The 20,645-nt window shown below is 45.7% G+C and overlaps 1 protein-coding gene across 2 annotated transcripts in view; it reads left to right on the forward strand.

Moving 5' to 3' along the window:
• Positions 1-16,368: 16,368 nt before the first annotated feature.
• Positions 16,369-20,645, forward strand: part of TMEM40 (transmembrane protein 40) — a 32,436-nt gene continuing 28,159 nt past the window's right edge. The window contains exon 1 of one of the 2 annotated variants that reach the window (XM_038565604.1): positions 16,369-16,766. The gene's annotated coding sequence lies outside the window, so the exon portion shown is untranslated. Of the gene's footprint in view, positions 16,767-18,925; positions 19,012-20,645 lie in introns of those variants that run through there. The other variant, XM_038565605.1, reaches the window with a different exon arrangement.

Raw genomic sequence — 20,645 nt, forward strand, 5'->3', positions numbered from 1 at the left:
TATGCTTATTTGCTATCTCTGTATCTTCCTCCGTGAGGTGTGCTCTTACTGTTGAGCTTTAAGAGTCTTAAATTTATATATGTTTGGATACAAGTCCCTTACTAGAAATGTGACTTGCAATTATTTACTCCCAGTCTGTGGTTTGTATTGTCATTCTCTAAATAGCATGTTTTGCAGAGCAGTAGGATTTTTTGTTTGTTTGTTTTTAAAGATTTTATTTATTTATTCCTGAAAGACACACACAAAGAGAGAGAGAGACACAGGCAAAGAAGAAACAGACTCCTCGCGGGGAGCCCGATGCAGGACTGGATTCCCAGACCCAGGATTATGCCTTGAGCCGAAGGCAGACACTCAACCGCTGAGGCACCCAGGCGTCCCATGGTTTTACTTTTAATAAAGTCCCACTTAGTAATTTTCTCTTTTGTAGATCATGCTTTTGGTGTTATATCAAATAACTTCTCACCAAACCCAAGCTCATATTGATTTTCCTCCAATATTTTTTTCTAGATGTTTTATACTTTTATATGTAGGCCATGATTAATTTCAGGTTAATTGTTGTGAAAGGTACAAGGTCTGTATCTACATTTATTTTTTGCATGTGGGCACACCATTGTTCCAGTGCCATTTCTTGCAAAGACTATCCTTTCTCCATTGAATTGATTTTGCACTTTTGTCAAAGAACAGTTGACTATATTTATGTGTGTCTATTTCTGGGCTCTCAGTTCTGTTCCATTTGTTCTATTTGTCTGTTCTTTCTCCAATACCATACTCTCTTGACTACTGTAGCTTTATAGCAAGTGTTGAACTTGTGAGGTAGGATCAGTCTTCTGACTTTGTTGATCTTTATTACTGTTTGTTTGAGGTCTTTTGCCTTTCCATACAAATGTTAGAATCAGTGTGCCAATGCCTGTAAAATAGTTTGCTGGGATTTTTATTAGGATTGTTTTGAACCGATAGATCAAATTGGTGAGAATTGACATCTGAACTGATTCTTTTTTCAGCCATGTCCAGTCTACTAATGAGCCCACCAAAATTATTCTTTACTTCTACCATAGTGTTTTTGATTTTAGTGTTTCTTTTTCATTCATTGTTACAAGCCCTTAACAATGTTAATCACATGTATTTTAAATACTCCGTCTGATATTTCCAACATCTGTGTCATATCTGTCTGGTTCTGAGGCTTGCTTTGTCTCTTCAAGCTGTTTTTTTTCTCATCTCTTAGCATGCATTTTGATTTTTTTGTTTTTGAAAGCCAGACATGATGCTTTGGTGAATAGGAACCAAGGTAAGTAAGGGTCTAGTGTAGGAATTTATGTTAATTTGGCTAGGAGTTGGGCTTGCTTATTTTTATCTGTAGCTATAGCTGCTAGAGGCTTCAAATTCTTCTAGTGTCTTTGTTTTGATCTTCCCTGTTGACTTTGGGCTTCCCTAGATTCTCCTCCACAGAGAGAATCTGCATCATACAGCTCCTTCAATGATAATCTACTGTTATTATTCTGGTCCCTGTTGTGGCATGGCGAAGGGTGAAAGAAGAGAAGTGATTTATAATCATATGATTTTTTAAAAGATTTTATTTATTTGAGAAAGACAGATGTAGTGAGCAAGAAGGAGACAGAGAAGCAGGCACCCTGCTGAGCAGTGAGCCTGACTTAGGGCTCTATCCCTGAGATCATGACCTGAGCTGAAGGCAGACATTCAATTGACTTATAATTTAATCTCAGTATTTCACTGCACCTGTGTCCCTGGGCTGTGAGTCTTGTGCACGTTTCTTAGTTTTATTCCTCCACTTTAGAACATCTAGCAAGATCTGTCCTTGCCCTGCTAGGTGGGAGAAATGTCTTTGCCCTAGATGGGATAAGGATTGGTAAAGTCTTTTTCCCTGGAGAGCAGGTGTTTGTTATGGAGAATACTCTGGGTGTATTTCACAGTGGTTACCCTTTGCCTCTTCTTGTCAGAACCAGAAAGAGAGCTCTCTTGGCCCTTCACTCTGAGAATTTAGTGAGATTCCCAGAGGTAAAACTCACAAAAGTATGGGGTACCCCTTAAGACCGTGGCCCTCAAAAGTTTCTCACTCTTGTGCTAGTTCACACACAGCCTCTGGCAATTTTTAAGATTACCATCTAAGGATTCCTATCAGTTTATGACTCCTAGTGGCTTTTGCTCTAGGTAAGCAGATCTCAGCTGTGACTTTTATTATTATTCTGTATGGTAGGAGATACAAGTCTAATTTTATGTTTTTCCCAAATGGTGACCCAGTTGCCCTAGCACCATTTATTAAAAAGTCCACAAATATAAAGGAGTAATACAAGGTAGTTTATTTGTAATTTATCTGTATCTTGATTATGGTGGTAGTTACATGATTTTTTAAAAATATTTTATTTATTTATTCATGAGAGACACAAAGAGAAAGGCAGAGACACAGGCAGAGGGAGAAGCAGGCTTTCCTGAGGGAGCCTGATGTGGGACTTGATTCCAGGACCCCTGAGCCAAAGGCAGAAGCTCAACCACTGAGTCACCTAGGGGCCCCTAGTTACATGAATCTATACATGGGTTAAATGCATAGAAACCGTGCACACAACTCAACACATGTAAAGTATTATAAAAGCGGAATAAGGTGTGTAGTCTAATTAATGGTATTGTACTGATGTCAATCTGGCTTTGCTATTGTACTACAGTTATATAAGATGTAAGCATTGGGAGAAACTGGGTGTATCTAGGGAAGCCCAAGCTGTATTATTTTTCCTGCTTCCTGTGAGTCTATAATTTGTATCAAAATAAAGTTTTTAAAAATCCATCTCTGCCATTAAGATTCCTAGATTGAATTTCTTATAGCCCAATTTGTTCAAGTGGCAAAACTAGTCCATTTATATTCGTTACAATTACTGATATGGTTGGTGTACCTTTATCCTCACTTATATTCTATTTTGTGTAATTTACCCTACCTTTTCTTTGCTATTTCCTGCTTTATTGATTAAATTTTCTTTGTCCCTTCCTTTTTTCCCCTTTGATGGAAGTTGTGCATTCTATTTCACTAGTTTAGGGATTATCTTTAACATTTTAACAGATGAAATTGATTTAATGAAATCCAAATTTAATTTATAAGTTAATTAATAGGGCAGCCCGGGTGGTTCAGCAGTTTAGCACTGCCTTCAGCCCAGGGCGTGATCCTGGGGTCCCAGAATCGAGTCCCGCGTCGGGCTCCCTGCATGGAGTCCACTTTTCCCTCTGCCTGTGTCTCTGCCTCTCTCTGTGTGTCTCTCATGAATAAATAAATAAAATCTTTAAAAAAATAAGTTAATTAATACCTCTACTCACATCCTGAATAATACAAGTATCTTACAATATCTTAACTCCAATATCTCCAGGCTGCTGTGTATCATTGTTTATTATAAATTTGAATTCTACCTTGTATTTATACATCTCAAGTTATGTGCTATTTCAGAGAACACTTAGATTTACCCATGTTTACCAATTCTTTTTTTTTTTTTTTTTTTTTAAGATTTTATTTATTTATTTATGAGAGACAGGCCCTGGGCTGAAGGCGGCGCTAAACTGCTGAGCCACCCGGGCTGCCCACCAATTTCTTTACAACAATTTCTTCTTTGATTCTTTCCTTCCTTCTGTGTTCAATTTCTTTTTTCTCTTATTTTTTTAAAGATTTTATTTATTTATTCATGAGATACACACAGAGAAAGAGACAGAGAGAGAGGCAGAGGCAGAGGCAGAGGGAGAAGCAGGCTCCATGCAGGGAAAGGAGCCCGTCATCGCAGGACTCCATCCCAGGTCCCCAGGATCACTGTTTGGGCTGAAGGTGGCGCTAAACCACTGAGCCACCCAGGCTGCCTTTCTTTTTTTCTTGATATAGGAAATCATGAAGTTTTTTTTCAGCCAAAATCTGGGAATGATAAATGTATTCATTCTGTCTGACAACATCTTTGCCCTTAAATATTTAGATGGATTTAGAATTCTAAGTTGATAGTTACTTTCTTTCAGCACTTTGAAGATATGATTCATTATTTTTTGGTTTATATTGTCTCAATTTACATGTCTGCTCTCACTGTAACTAACCTTTCCATTAGTACCTCATGGTCAAATGTTGCTACTCTGACTCCTGCCATCACCTCCACATTCTAATTGGAGTATATACTTTCATTTACAATCTATTGGCCACACACAGGTATTAGAGGACTAGAAAATGTAGTCTATTCTGGCAGCCATGTGCCAGGTATTACTCTAGAATAGGGGTCAGAACTGGTTCATTCCTGAACTTTCCACCAACAGGTACCCCATAGGTATCTGAAGATGGGTTTCATCAACCAATCTTCCTCCTCATACGGGCCCATGGTCAGGGCTTAAAGTGTTGCCTGAGGAGAAGACCCAGGCAGCAGAACCAGCCTCTTCCCCCCAGACACAGCCCTCTGCCCAGAGGTTATTTCTCTTGGTCCTGTGAGGAGGTCAGGCTGCTCCCCCTAGGTCCCACTTCTGTTTGGATCTCAGCAGGGCTCTCTGCCCAGCTCCTGGCATTCCATGTTGTAAGATCCCAGGCCATTTCAGAGGGGACCTGGATGAATTCTTTCACCTTCTATTGCAGAATTAAAAAGAAACACTTATTGGAAATGCCTGGGTGGCTCAGTTGGTCAAATGTCTGCCTTTAGCTCAGGTCATGAGCTCAGAGTCCTGGCATTGAGTCTGGGCTCCCTGCTCAGCAGGGGAGTCTGCTTCTCCCTCGGCCTCTGCACCACCACCTCCTGCTTGTACTCCCCCCCTCCCCGCCCCGCAAATAAATAAAATCTTTTTAAAAATAAAATAAAAAACACTTATTGCACACTCCCACACACGTTGTCCTGTGGGTAGGTGACTTCTCCATTTGCCCTCTGAAGAAGATGAGGCTCAGAGAGGTTAAGCAATTTGACTAAAGTCACACAACCAGCACCAGAACTCAAATTGAGGTCTTCTAGCTCTCAGTTCTGGCCTATTTATAAGACTAAACTTCTTTCTGAGATGGAGAAAGGTGTTTGTGGCTTGAAGAAAACAAGATTGAATTCTTGTTCTCTCACATAATTGAGGAGTAAGTGAGGCAGGCAGGTTTCTGGGAAAGGGTGTCAGACTCCCAACCATGGCGGGGAAGCCAAGGACCAAAGGGAGTGTTCCTTGGAGTGTTTGCCAGGTAGTCAGGCCATCTGCAGGGCACAGGAGGTTATAAAGGCAAGCTGATTAGAGATACAGCTTAGAGCAACTACTTTGGGGGAAGAAAGAGCTAAGTTTGAGTACCCTCTAGCTGTGTGAGCTTGGGCAGGTGACTCAATCTCTCTGTGCCTCAGTTTCTACATTTATCAAATGGAAATAATAGCACCCACCTTGGGAGGTAAAGATTTTAGTAGAATACCTGGCGCATGGCAAGCCTGCACTAAATGGTAGCTGTTAGTTTTTGCTGTTTTATTATCATGACACCTAGTAGGGGAGACAGACACTGACGTGTGATGGCTGAGGGAAGTATTATGGGGACACAGGAGAGAGGGGTCGGACGTCTGAATCAGGCCTTAAGGAGCCAAGTACATCCTCCAGGCAGACCACCAGGCTGCCATTCCAGACACACAAGCTTGTATCTCCGCATCCTCAGACTTCATCATTGGCCATCCTGGGCCTACCCCTCAGGCCCACAGGACAGGTGCGTCGTGTGACATCCGAGCTTGAGCTCAGTCCAGACAGTATTTTCAAAAGAGTCAGTTTCCAGAGTTCTTAGAATTCCGTGGCTGAAGGCACTGTCTCCTCCAGCAGACACAAGCTATTTGCAAACTCTTGGTCTTAGATCTCAAGATGCTCTCAAAGCTTCCTTTTTAAAAATCTTCCTCCCATGGGCAGCCTGGGTGGCTCAGCGGCTTAGCACCGCCTTCAGCCCAGGGCCTGATCCTGGAGACCCAGGATCAAGTCCCACATCAGGCTCCCTGCATGGAGCCTGCTTCTCCCTCTGCCTGTGTCTCTGCCTCTCTCTCCCTCTCTGTGCTTCTCATTAATAAATAAATACAATTAAAAAAAAAAAGAACTAAAAATCTTCCTCCCTCCCTTCCTCTCTCCCTCCCTTTTCCTTTTCCTTCCTTTTGTCCTTTCTTCCCTTTCTTTCTCCCTTCTGCCTCTCTTCTTTACATTCTTTCTTTCTGTCATAGGGGTTAACAACTCACACTTCTCTATTTACAGAGATTGTTGAACCCCTCCTCGAGAACATGACTGTACTTGAGGGTCAGACAACACCGGGGTGGGTTCACAGTTCACAGCTGGAGGTTCCAGGATGGTGTCTCTAGCTAGCAGTCTCCCAGTATCTAACTGCTGAATGCCTCCACATGGGTTCAAACAAAGACATGGAAGCACAGTCCAGACACTATTGAAGAGCAGCATAGGGACGCCTGGGTGGCTCAGTGGTTGAGTGTCTGCCTTGGGCTCAGGTTGTAATCCAGAAGTCCTGGGATCAAGTCCTGTATCAGGCTCTCTGCAGGGAGCCTGCTTCTCCCTCTGCCTATGTCTCTGCCTCTCTCTGGGTCTCTCATGAATAAATAAAATCTTTAAAAATAAAATAAAATAAAAGAACAGGATAACCTCTCTGATACTGTGGAATGTGGGCCCAGTGACACACTGTATTCTTAAAGACTTATGATGGTGACTTCAAACACACACAGTAGAAAGGACTGTATAATGAACTCCCACCTACAAGTCACCCAGCTTCCACTCTTATCAATATTAGCTAATGGTGATTCCTCTCTCCCCCTCCCACATTTTACCCATTGCTGGAATGCTTTAAAGCACACCCCAGACACAGTGTCACATCACTGGTAATCATTCTGCATCACCAACAGATCACATTGTTTTTACATAACAGATGTGTTATCATCACACCTAACAAAAATAACAATGAATCTTTTTTTTAAATTTTGTTTATTTATTCATAGAGACACAGAGAGAGAGAGGCAGAGGCACAGGCAGAGACGCAGGCAGAGGGAGAAGCAGGCCCCCTACAGGAAGCCCGACGCGGGATTCGATCCCAGGCCTCCAGGATTACACCCCAGGCTGCAGGCGGCTCTAAACCGCGCGCCACTGGGGCTGCCCAAAATAACAATGAATCTTAAGTAATCGAATATTTAATTTGTATTCAAATTTCCCAGATTGTGTCAAAGATGTCCGTTTGCATTTAGTTTCTTAGAAAAGTATATTATCACTCTGCTGCTACAAATAGGGAAACTGAGGCTGCCCTCCCACAAAGTCACAGAGTTAGTAAATAACAGATCTATTTTATATGGAAGACACTGTCTTAGATTTTTACTCTGTACTGCTGACTCAAAGCTTCAAAAGCCCTAAGAAAGAGAGAGAGAAGGGATCCCTGGGTGGCTCAGCAGTTGAGCATCTGCCTTCAGCCCAGGGCGTGATCCTGGAGTCCTGGGATCGAGTCCCACATCAGGCTCCCTGCATGGAGCCTGCTTCTCCCTCTGCCTATGTCTCTGCCTCTCTCTCTCTCTCTCTGTCTCTCTGTGGCTCTCGTGAATAAATAAATAAATAAATTTAAAAATAATAAAAATAAAGAGAGAGTGAAAGGGAAGAGTGAGGGAGGGAAGGAAGGAGAGAAAAAAAGAAGGAAGGAAGGAGAAAGAGCAGCCACTGCCATCTGGAAGCTGGCCTGGTGCTCACAATTGGGCCATGCTATTCTCTGCCAGGACACAAGCAATTTCATGGAACACCAACCTTGTATAAGATCCCTCTGGGGCCATGATAGAGACAAAGCAAGGCCATTTCACAATTGTGTCTCAACCCAGACAAAACAAGGTCCCTGTGCCACCCACAAAATACTAAGAACCCTTCTGTTGGCTAAAATCACTGTGACTGCTACATCTTTATGGATCATAGCTCCCCTCCCTGTAGATGAGATTTATCAAGATGTCTCATCATGGAATTGCCCCACCTTTCTGGTAGCATTCAATCTAGTGAACCCTTCCTACCTTAGGCCCTCCCCTAAACCATCCAGCCAAAGCACCAATTTTACAATGGGTTCTTTCTAGTACCCTCTATGAGGACACCACATGGTCGCCAAAGGCATGTTCTCCCTTGCCTCCGTGAATAGCAGCAAACCCAACTTGTTTAACTACAGGTGGTTCCAGTAGCCTCTGGCTGGAACCCCAAATGGGGTTCCATTTGGCTCTGAATTCTGCAACTGATATTTCCATAAGTTTTGTCTGCCAGACCACCTGTAAGGCAGAGAGACAGGAAATGCATCATATCCCTTTGTAAAAGCTCCAGCTGATGGGGACTGGGTGGCTGAATGGTTGAGCATCTGCCTTCAACTTAGGACAAGATCCCAGGTCTGGGGATCGAGTCCCGCATCTGGCTCCCTGTGAGGAGCCTACTCCCTCTGCCTGTGTCTCTGCCTCTCTCTGTGTGTCTCTCATGAATAAATAAATAAAATCTTAGAAAAAAATAAAAAAGCTCCAGCTGAGTGCTGGTCAGAAACTAGCTCCCAGTAGGCCCTCAAGATGAGACCAGATTCACCCTAACCTCTGTACTGAATCCTGCCATCTTGGGTGGGGTCAGCCCCAGCTGTCCTGTTTCCCTGGAGGCCAGTTTCTGGGGCCCCTGCTCAGAGCAGCAGAGTTCCATTTTGCTTGTGTCCTTTCTATTCTGCAAATGAAGGGCATTGTTCTTTGGCCAGACCTGTGGGGACCCAGGGCTTGAATAAACCCCCATCTGATGGGAAGCTTTATTCATTTCTCTCGCTCCCCTGATTCTCTGACCTGCAGGAAAAACAAACCCTAAGGACCCCACGGCCCAAACTCAGCCAGAGGACCCAAGGGCCCAAATCACTTCTCTCCCTTCCTCCTCCTCCTCCCTCTCCTCCCCCCTCCTCCTCCTCCTCCTCCTCCTCCTTCTTCTTCTTCTTTCTTTCTTCTTTCTTCTTCTTTTTTTAAAGATTTTATTTATTTATTCATGAGAGATACACACACACACAGAGAGAGAGAGAGAGAGGCAGAGACACAGGCAGAGGGAGAAGCAGGCTCCACGCAGGGAGCCTGATGTGGGACACAGACCCGGGTCTCCAGCATCAGGCCCTGGGCCAAAGGTGGTGCTAAACTGCTGAGCAACCTGGGCTGCCCCTCTCCCTTTCTTCTAATGGCACCACAACCCCCCCAGGAAAGAGGAGTCCCCTACCCCATCCACGATTGTTACTGATCACTTTTCTCCAAAGGAGTGTTGCTTCTTTCCTTACCTGAGGGCGGAATGTTTATTCCTATGGGATCCATTGAATACACTGGATTTCTCTCTTCCTTCCCTACATAAAGCCAGACTCAGGGCTGAAAGGAAGGTGCTGCCAGGAGTTTGGTAACTGCGGTTCAACCCCAAATCTCATCATTTCATCACTGTGTGACCCGAAGCAAGTTACTTAACCCCTCAGGGCCTTAGCTTCTCCCATGAAGCTCACTACGTAGTAGCTGCTCCAGGGTCAGACCCTTCTCTTGCCTGGAGGAAGGAGTACATTTTCTGAACACAGGGTCCTTTTGGGAGACTGGCTCATCTTCAGGAGCAGACATCCCTCTTCTTTGACTGACAACCTCAACTAGGGCACCAGCCCTAGACCGTGCCGTGAGCACCTGAGATGACAGTGGAGGGAAGAGGGGTGTCTCTTTTTCTACAAAGTGGTGTGATCACTGGGCTGAGGGTCAGGAGGTCTAGGTTCTAGTCCCACCTCTGCCCCCAAACTCCCTGTGCATTGGTGGTCAGGTCCTTTTAATCTCTGGATCTCAATTTCCTCATCAGTAAAATGTGTTGGAGAATGCTTGTTCAGGGCGTACCTGGGTGGCTTAGTGGATTAAATGTCTTCCTTTGACTCAGGTCATGATCTCAGTGTCCTGGGATCCAGCCCCATGTTGGGCTTCCTGCTCAGCGGGGAGCTGGCTTCTCCCTTTCCCACTCCCCGAGCTTATGTTCACTCTCTCTCTGTCAAATAAATAAATTAAATCTTAAAAAACAAAACAAAACAAAACAAAAGAATGCTTGTTCAGTCTGCATCCTTGTTCAGCTAGGTCCTGAGAATTAGAAGAAAGACTGTTTGGCACTTTGAAGGGTAGTACTTGAATTGGGAAAAAAATATTTGCAAACACGTATCTGACAAAGGATTTGTATCCAGCATATGTAAAGAACTCTTACCACTCAACAGTAAAAATACAAACAATTGAATTAGAAAATGGGCAAAAGACTTGAATAAAAATTTCACCAAAGAGGGTATACACAGATAGAAAATGAAGCACACGAAAAGCTGTCCAATGTTATTAACCATTAGGGAAAAGCACAATGAGACTCATCAGAAGGATTCAGATAAAACATGGCAAGAGGGGCACATGGGTGGCTCAGTGGTTGAGCATCTGGCTTTGGCTTAGGTTGGGATCCTGGGGTCCTGGAATCGAGCCCCACATCAAGCTCCCTGCAGGGAACCTGCTTCTCCCTCTGCCTGTGTCTCTGCCTCTCTCTGGTCTCTCATGAATAAATAAAATGTTTAAATCTTAAAAAACAAAACAAAACAAAACACAGCAACAGCATCAAATGCTGGCAAGGATCTGGAGAAACTGAATCACTCATACATGACAGATGACAATGCAAAATGGTATGGCCACTCTAAAAAAGATTATGGCAATTTCTTAATATACTAAGTGTGTAATTACCATATAACTTAATAACTGCACTCATGGGCATTTATCCCCAGAGGAATGAAAATTTATTTTCATGCAAAAGCCTGTATATGAATGTTTGTAATAGCTTTCTTCATAATAGAACTGGAAACAACCAAGTGTCCTTCGGTGGGTGAATAACTAATGATCTGTGGCACATCTAAGCCATGGAATAGTTTCAGCAATAAAAAGGAATAAGCTATTGATACACATAATGACCTGAATGAATCTAGCAGAGAAGTATGCAGAATGAAAGAAGCTAATCCCCAAAGGTCACACACTATATGGTTCCCTTTATATAACTTTCTTGAAATAATGAAATTACAGAAATGGAAAAGAGATTAGTGGTTGCCAGGGATCAGAGAGGGGGAAAAGTGAGAAAAGTGGGGTGGTTCTCAAAAGGCAGCTTGAGGGATCCTTGTAGTAATAGAAATGTTCTGTTTTTTAACAGTATCAATTACAATATCCCTGTCGTGAAATTGTCCTGTAGTTTTTCATGTGTTTCCAGTGGGGGAAGCTAGATAAAGGGTAAATGGGATCTCTGTATTATTTCTTAAAACTGTGTGCAATTATCTCAAATAAATAATTATCTCAAGTATATTATAAAAAGTTTAATTAAAAAACAACAACAAAAAACATGGTCAGACCGAGGTAGTTTTTTCTAGAAATCAAAGGGACCATTTTCTGGATCTGTTTGTTCCCCTCAAAGAGATTTCTAGAGACGGTTGGTACTGTCACCCTCCAGTGTTTGTCAGACTGGGTTCCCTGGGGCCCTTGGGTTCTAGTGGGCACTCCAGGGGCTGCCTGCTAGGCCAACAGGGATGCCAAGCAGGTGTTCCCATCAACAGCCCCACAGCCCCTACTTCAACTAGAAAGAAATCCACCCTGGTCTGGTAGTTTGTGTTGAATTTTATTTGTTAAAAGGATATTTCAGCTTAAATGAAAAAAGAGAAAGTTTGAAAGCCACTTAAATTGAGTCCAAATCCTTCATTTTACATTTATCAGAAGGAGCTTGGGTTAACTCCCCATCACCCCCCAATACCACTCTCTCTTTATTAATTTTTAAAATTTAACTTTAGTCCTCATTCTTTAAAGCAGGCATAGGGACCCTGGAATCTGAGAGTTAAGAGTGCTGTCAGGGTCACCAGATCCAACCTCTGCCTTCAGGTGAGGCTGGTTTTCATCCTGCTCATTTTACTGGCGAAACAACTGAGGCCCAGAGGCTAGTGTGAATCATGCTTAATCTGGATTTAGGAATATTTTAAACTCCATCTCAAACAGCATCAGCTTCAGCTGTTTCTCAAAGAATATGGAGTTGCAAAGATTCCAGTCTAGGCCAGAGGCTGACTCTTCAAACATGGATTTCAATGACATATAGAGTGGCTTCTAAACCAGAAGTTTATTTTACTTTAATTTTTATTTATTTATGATAGTCAGAGAGAGAGAGAGAGAGAGAGAGGCAGAGACATAGGCAGAGGGAGAACCAGGCTCCATGCACCGGGAGCCCGACATGGGATTCAATCCCGGGTCTCCAGGATCGCGCCCTGGGCCAAAGGCAGGCGCCAAACCGCTGCGCCACCCAGGGATCCCTAAACCAGAAGTTTAGGTTGAGGTTTGTGCATGGAAGAGTGGGAAAAGTCTCAGCTTTGAAGTCAGGGAAACCTGGCTTTGAATCCTGACCCAGCCACTTTCTGGTTAGTTATGTGACTCAGAATAAACCATTTCAGTTCTCTGACCCTCCATTTTCTCATCTATGAAATGGGGCCAATGCTCCTCAATTTAGAGGATCCATTTAAAATGTTTCAAGGTGATCAAAACAGGCCCGTCCTCACAGACATCCATTTGGTGACTAAGCAAACACTCACGGAGAGAACCAGGTTCCTGAGTATTCCTAGTAGGAGCACATTCCTTCCCCCCTACGCCTGCATGGCATAACTCTCAGACCTAAGAAGTCACTGGGAAGTTGCCATCTGCTTGAGGGATCCCAGTGGCCTCATCATCGGAATGCTGAGGCATCCTGAAGACTGACTGTGTGTAGGCACTGCTCCAAGCACTTTATACAAATAATGTCACCAGTGATGGGGACTGCCATCTCCCCATGTTTATGGATGTGGAGAGGGAGGCTGAGCTTTCTGTTGCTCCCAGAGTCACGTGCTTTGCTGAGTCAGGTGGGCCCCCCAGCTGGCAGTTCTGGAATGTAGGGAAGCCTGATGCCACGCTCATCTGCTGAGCTGGCTTCCCTGGGGCTGTCAGCTGTGCCCACAGGACCGTGGGAGGTTGCCTTCTGAATCACCACCCCTCCCTACACACACATGGGGCAATGAGTTCACCTCAGGAGGGGGCTGAGCTGGGGCCTCCCTTCTGCCTCCAGCTGCCTTGTCTGCAGCCCTGGCGACCTGCCTGTGTCAGAGATAGGAAATGCCCTGAGATTGTGCCTCCATCCTGGGTCAGGTTCATACCACCTGGTGTTACAGGTGAGGCAGGAAGTAAACTCTTCATTTGCTCAGAGAGAAGAATCTTCCTCTGGGATTAGAAAGCAAACAGAAGGTGAAGACCCGGTTTTTTTTGAGCACTTACCATGTGCCAGTCATTGAAAACTTTAAATGATACAAAGTATTCTTCAGTCCAGTGATTCTTTTTTTTTTTAAAGATTTTATTTATTTATTCATGAGAGACACAGAGGGAGGCAGAGACATAGGCAGAGGGAGAAGCAGGCTCCCTCTGGGGAGCTTGATGTAGGATTCAATCCCAGGATCCTGGGATCACACCCTGAGCCAAAGGCACTCAACCACTGAGCTACCCAAGTGCCCCTGGTCCAGTGGTTCTTTTTATTTTTTTAAGATTATTTATTTATTTATTCATGAAAGACAGAGAAAGAGAGAGAGACAGAGACACAGGCCAAGAGAGAAGCAGGCTCCCCATAGGGAGCCCAATGCAGAACTTGATCCCAGGTCCCCGGGATCATGCCCTGAGCCAAAGGCAGACCCTCAACCACTGAGCCACCCAGGTGACCCTTGTTTTTGTTGTTGTTTTTTAAATATTATTTATTGATTGATTGAGAGAGCATGAGCTGGGGGGAGGGGTAGAGGCAGAAGTAGACTCCCCACTCAGCAGGGAGGTTGATGCAGGACTCCATGGCAGGACCCGGGATCATGACCTGAGCCAAAGACAGACACTCAACCGACTGAGCCACCCAGGAGACCAGGGACCCCATTTTGAAAGTAACTAATCAGTTCAACTTCCTTTCCCCTGCTTAATGGTGGTCTTCAACTTTCTTCTTACATACCTCGGGGTATGGAGGATCCATTGTCTATTCTGTCAACCTATTTCATTTCTGGGTAGTTCTTACTGTAAAGACAGGAATTTTTTTGTGTGTGCTTGTGTTGAGATGAAAACTAACTCTAGTCTCTCCCCTGCAGCCCATTCTTTCTGCCTCTGGACTACATGGTCTCATCAGACAGGAGCAGCTGGAAGGGAGAGGAGACCTGTAACTAGACTGAGGGTCTCCCTTACCCTCACAGTCCATCAACCTAGCCCCACCTGTTCTACCTTCTAAATCAGGGCTGTCCAACAGGAATATATTGTGAGTTCTATGTACCTACAAAAATTTTTAAATTTTCCAGTAACTATATCAAAAATAGCAAACAGAAGCAAGTGGAACTATTTTTTTTTTGGAACTAATTTTAATAACATATTTTCTTTAACCTAGTATATCCAAAATATCAACTTGTAACAGGTAACTAATATAAAAATTATTAGTGAACTATTATATATTCTGGTTTTTCATAGCAAGTCTTGGAAATCCAGTGTGTGTGTTACACTTAAAGCACATCTCAATTTTGACCAGCCACATTTCAAGGGCTCCATAGCCATACGTGGCTGGTGGCTACTGTTTGGGACAGTGCAGTGACCCTGTCCCTGGTCCTTATCTCTCCTGTTATGGCTCGTGCTCACCTGGATGCCTGCCCCTCACAGCTTCACCAATCTATAACACAGCAGCCAACTAGTTGCCTAAAATGTAGATTTGATCATATTCCTCTTTTATGGTTCCCCATCACTCTCGGGATAACATCCAGCCTCTTGGTCTAGCTCTCCAGGCCCTGCCTCTAGACGCTTTCCGTTCTCCCCTCCTCCAGCCCCTGACTCTCCTGCTGTTCTGAGTTATTTCCAGATCCTCAATACAAGCAGTGCCTCTTCCCTCTAAGCCTTTGCACATGTGGTTCCCTCTGCTTGGAATGCCCTTGCCTCGCTTCTTGGGCTTCCCTTTCAGATCATTCATTCAACAAAATTTATTGAGCACCTACCATGTGTCAGACACCATCCCTAGGTCCTGAAGCAAACAATACATAATGGGGAAATGCACATAACAAAAAACATATAGTATGTAAGATGGCGATCGATAAAGCAGGATGATGGGGAAAGGTGGTGCCACCCCTACTTTGTACAGGGTGGTCAGGGAAGGCCTCTCAGAGAAGGTGACATTTGAATCGAGACTTGAAGAAGTGAGGAAAGGAGCCAGGTGGCTATTTGGGAAACAGCATTCTAGGCAGAGGGAACAACCAGTGCAAAGGCCCTGAGGGTGGAACCTAACTGGAGTGTTTGGGGCATGTTCCTGGTCGTAGAGGGGCAGAGCGAGAAAGGGAGTCATTGAAATTCAGGCAGGTCATAGAGAACAAAAGGTGGGTCCCAGATGGTAGACTGCTCTGTAAGAACTTGAGTTTTATCCTGAGTGAGGTGGGAGCCCTGGAAGAGTGCTGAGCAGAGGAGGAACATGAGCTGACTTAGGTTTTTTGTTTTTTTTTTTTAAGATTTTATTTATTTATTCATTAGAGACACAGAGAGAGAGAGAGAGAGAGAGGCAGAGACACAGGCAGAGGGAGAAGCAGGCTCCATGCAGGGAGTCTGATGTGGGACTGGATCCTGGGACTCCAGGATCATGTCCTGGGCCAAAGGCAGGTGCTAAACCACTGAGCCCCACTGAGTCAGGGATCCCCACGGACTTAGGTTTTAACTGGATCCCCCTCTGGTTGCCATGCTTAGGACAGTTACTAGGCTGAGGGCAGAAGCAAACAGACTAGTGATCATATTGGCTGGACCAGGGTGGTTGCCATGGAAGTGGAGACAAGAGTTTGGCTTTGGGATGTTGAAGGTGGGGCCAACAGGGTTTTCCAGATATGCCAGATACAGAGTATGAGAGCGCAGAGTCAGGGACGACTCTGAGATTTTGGCCTGAGCTTAAGATGCAAATAACTCTTCCAGGAAGCCCTCCTGGGAACCCACAGCTCCCTGGGCCTTGCCCTCTTGGGGCCTGTCATGGCCTGTCTCTAGCTGGCCTGGGTGCTCCCCAGGACAGTGTAGGACATGTTTACTGTCCTACTTCCAAATTGATCAGTAAGCAGCAGAGGCAGGCGGAGCTGGGGTTATTCTTGGACTCACTGTAGGTCAGTCCCCCCCCACACACACCCCCTTGGGACCTGTGTTTTTCCTGTCTCCACAAGGCAATGGATATTCTAGCCTTTGCCCAGTTTCCTCACCAGGAGAGGGCACCGCCAGTCCCATTCACAGGAGTCCCCCCGGTCCTCTGAGCCCTGGGGCCTCCCGTCCTGCTGCCTGCCCGGCTCACCCCTTGGGAAGGCATTGGGTTGACCCACACGGCTGGGTCCTGAGTCAGACTCACCAACGAGGTGGGAATCTGGAACACACCCCACCTTCTCTGTGCCCAGAGCGTGGCCCAGCGAGGGCGCTGCGACTACCCCCTCCGTCGCTGCCTCCTGAGTCAGCAGTCATGGCCCTGCCCAGGGCGCGGGTCTGAGGGTTTAGCCGCCCCATCTGCGGTGCCTGGGGTGTCAGGAGGAAGACTCCAGTCAGACAGGAAGGCCTGGGGCCGATAGCACCAGCAGGAAGGAATGCCACCCGGGTGAGCGAGCGGGGCCCCGGGCAAGTCCCGCGCCGCCCCTCCCGGTCACGGGGGCGTGGCCTGGCCGCGGCCGCGCTCTTCCCGGCCCGCCGGCGTCTGCACCGCGCACACGGCTCCGCGGGCGGCGCACACCGGCCTCCGGACCGCAGGTAATGGGACACGTGCCGGGTGAGGGGCGAGTGGAGCGCTGGTCTTTAGGAGGACGGGCTCTCCCACCGGCCTGACATTCTGGGGCTCCTCGGTGGGCCTGGATTGGATCCCAGCTCTGCGCCTGCCTAGCTGGCTGAGCACCTGCCTCCTCCTCTAGAAGTATCGGGGGAGGATGACAAATATGCACCTCCCTGGGGTGTCTTGAGGCTGCGGCCAGGCCAGGTCCTGCCACAGCAGGGGACCCTAACTCCTGTTTCTGTCGCTGACCTGCTGCAGGACCTTCAGAAAAAACCTTTGAGGGCTCAGTTTCCCCATTTGTAGAATGAAGAGCCAAACTAGGGCTCTGAAGGCTTCGCCCGCTCTGCCTTTGTGGAACCAAACGCTTGGGAAGACGAAGGTGTTTCCCCTCAAAACGTCCCAGTCTCTGTGCTTGACCAACAAGCGAAGGCGGCTGCCTTCCCGGCCCCTCCGAAGGCGCCCTCCTGCCCGGCCTGCTGGGCTGGAGAGGATGAGGAAGCCAGTCGTCTCCTCAGCTTTGGGCTCAAAGGCACTTTTGGGGAGAAAATGCTGAAGAGGCAGAGCCAGGCCTTGGGGGAGGGGAGCCCCGCCCCTCCCTGTCCCGCTCCCACCCCCCCCCCTCCGCATCAGGAGCCCCCCCACCCCCACCCCGCGCTCCGAGGGAGCATCCCAACCCCTCTCCTCTCAATTGGCCTTCAGGCCTCCAGCCAATCCGATTTCTTTTTAAGGGGGGTAAGAAAGATGATAGGCACGTGCTGGTTATTTTATACTGCTTTGTTTAGAAACTGCCAGAAAAATGTTGAGTCAGGAGTGCGTGTTGGTGGGGAGTTGCGGTGAGGGAAGTGTGCGGTGTTTTGTTTTGGGTCCAAACCAAACAGATCTATAAATAATGGGATCCCTCTTGTCTCTGAAACTCGTCGAACTGGGGCTGGCGTAGCCCTCTAAAACGCCCGGGTACCTGTGCTCTCAAATCCTCTCCAGGCCCCTGTAAAAGAGCGCTCTCTCTCTCTCCAGCATGGGCTCCACCCTGGGGATGTGCTGGGCATCCCGTTGCCAGGGGCCTCACTCCACTTTCATAGCAACTCTAGGGTGGGGGAGGGGGAGGCCTCATTCTTTTTTTTTTTTTTTTCAGTAACAACTTTATTGAGATCTCATTCACATGCCATCAGCTTCACACTTTTAAAGTGTCCAAGTCAGTGTTTTTTGGTAACTCTATATTCACAGAGTGGTGCAACCATTACCACTATCTAATTTAGAATTTTTGTCATCCCCAAATAAACCCCAGACCCTTTAGCAGTCACCCTGCATTTCCTCCTTCCCATGGCAACCACTAACCTACTTTGTGGATTTTATCTGTAAGGATTTGCTTATTCTGGACATTTTATATAAATGGGATTATATCATAATTTTGGCTGGCTTATTTCACTTAACATCATGCTTTCAAGGTTTACCCATGTTGTAGTCTGTTACCAGCGTTTCTTCCCTCTTTCTGGCTGAATGGTGTTGTACGATTGTATCACATTTTGTTTATTCATTCATCAGCTTGGGTTGTTTCCACTTTGTGGCCATTATGAATAAAGCGGCCGAGGACATTGATGTATGAACTTTTTGTGCGGACATAGGTCTTCACTTCTTTTGAGTGTATACCTAGGAGTGTACTTGCAGGGTCATATGGTGAATCTATGTTTGACATTTTGAGAAATCACTAAACTTTTCCAAAGTGGCTGTATCATTCTACAATCCTACCAGTTGTGCATGAAGGCTCGAAATTTTCCACATCCTTGTCTGCCCTTGTTATTATCTGGATTTCTTATTGTAGCCATCCTAGAGGGTATGAAGTGGTATTTCATTGCGGTTTTGTTTTGTTTTTCAAGTTTTATTTAGTTAAGTAATCTCTACACCCAACATAGGGCTCAAACTCATAACCCCAAGATTAAGAGTCATATGCTCTTCCAACTGAGGCAGCCAGGTGCCCTCTCATTGTGGTTTTGATTTGCATTTCTCTTAATAAAAAGATGTTGAACATCATTCCAAGTGCTACTGCCCATTTCTTCAGAGAAATGTCTGTTCAAATTCTTTGACCATTTTAAAAGTAGGTTGTCATTTTATTGTTGAGTTGCAGGCATGCCTTTTTTTCCAGGGGAGGATTCTGAGGCTCTGAGAATGAATGTAGCTGCCATGCAATGATCTCAGTCTGTGGAGGATAGCAGTGGGAACTGAATCCAGGTCTGTCTGACATTAAAGACTGAGCAATCTCCTTCTCTTAAACTGGATGCCTCTTTTCTGGTTTTTGCTGTTGTCAATTGCATATGTGTTGGTGGGGAGGGAGGGAGAGAGAGAGACCAGAGAAAAAGATGGAAAAGAGAGAGGAGACAGAAAGAAACTTAGATGACAGAATGAGAAAGGAGGCTGGACTGGCTCTGGCTGATTAAATAGGCACCCACCTTGGAGAGTCAGAGCTGGGGAAAACCTTTTAAGAGCTTTTGGTTTCAAAAAAAAAAAAAAAGAGCTTTTGGTTTCTTTCCATTAATCTCCAAATGTTGTGGGGGGAGGGGCTCAACAATTTTTATTGGGGGGCACACTCCCCCGCTAGTTTTTCTTAGTTCCTAAATCTGAAACAAATCTGATTCAGCCCCAAACCCAAACAGGGACCAGCATCCCAGCATCCTTTAGTGTCTAACTGGGTCTAAGGATCTGGAGTAATGGTTGTCACACTTTTTAAAAAAAAATTTTGAGAGAGAGGAAGAGAGAGAGAGCTAGAAAACTGGGCAGGGAAGGGAGTGGTGCAGAGGGAAAGGGAGAGAGATAATCCTAAGTGGGTTCCATAACCAGCATGCAGAGCCTGACACAAGGCTCTGCCCCATGACCCTGAGATCACAGCTTGCACCAAAATCAAGAGTCAGACACCCAGGCAACTGAACCACCCAGGTGCTCCTACCACACTTTTTTTTTTTTAATTTTAAAGATTTTATTTATTTATTCATGAGAGACAGAGAAAGAGGCAGGGACCTAGGCAGAGGGAGAGGCAGGCTCCCCGCAGGAAGCCTGAGGCAGACCACACCGATTCTGGGACTCCACGATCCTGACCTGAGTCAAAGGCAGGTGCTCAACCACTGAGCCACCCAGGCACCCCTCCTGCCACACTTTTTGATTGTACATGCTTCTCAAGAAAAATGGTTTAGGGACATCTGGGTGGCTCAGTCAGTTAAGTATCTGCCTTTGGCTCAGGTCATGATCCCAGGGTCCTGGGATCGAGTCCTGCATTGGGCTTCCTGTTCAGTGGGGAATCTGCTTCTCCATTTGCCTCTCCCCACCCCTTGTGTGCTTGTGCTCTCTCTCTCTCTCTCTCTCTCCCTCTCCCACCCCTCTCTCAAATAAATAAATAAAATCTTTTTTAAAAAAGAAAACTGCTTTAGGCACCCCCAACAGATGCATATTTATAGATTTAGAAATGATATACAAATACTGTGATGATTAGCTAATGTCCAAAGGCCCAATATACACTCAGTGTGAATTTAATCACCAACAACAGTGGATGGAAGTCCACCTTGCCAGTAGTTCTATTATTATTTCAGTAAGCCATACCGTGTGTATGAGATCCCATTCATCATTGTTTTCAACATAGTAAGGTGGCTGATGATGGCCTCGAGTGGGGAGCACTTTTGTCTGTCCAGCACTTTTCCTGCTGGTCGCTTGCACTCTCTGGATTAGAGTTATCTACATCCGTGGTTCTTTGCAGGGACTCTTTGAAGCCACTCATACACTCTGCAGGAGCTGATTCAGTTAAAACGCATTGTTCGATGCTCAGATCCACCCAACCTGGCACCAGGGTGCCGCAATACATTGCAGTAGGCTGACCA

This window comes from Canis lupus, chromosome 20 (genome assembly GCF_011100685.1).
Source record: "Canis lupus familiaris isolate Mischka breed German Shepherd chromosome 20, alternate assembly UU_Cfam_GSD_1.0, whole genome shotgun sequence".
NCBI classification, from domain to species: Eukaryota; Metazoa; Chordata; class Mammalia; order Carnivora; family Canidae; genus Canis; species Canis lupus.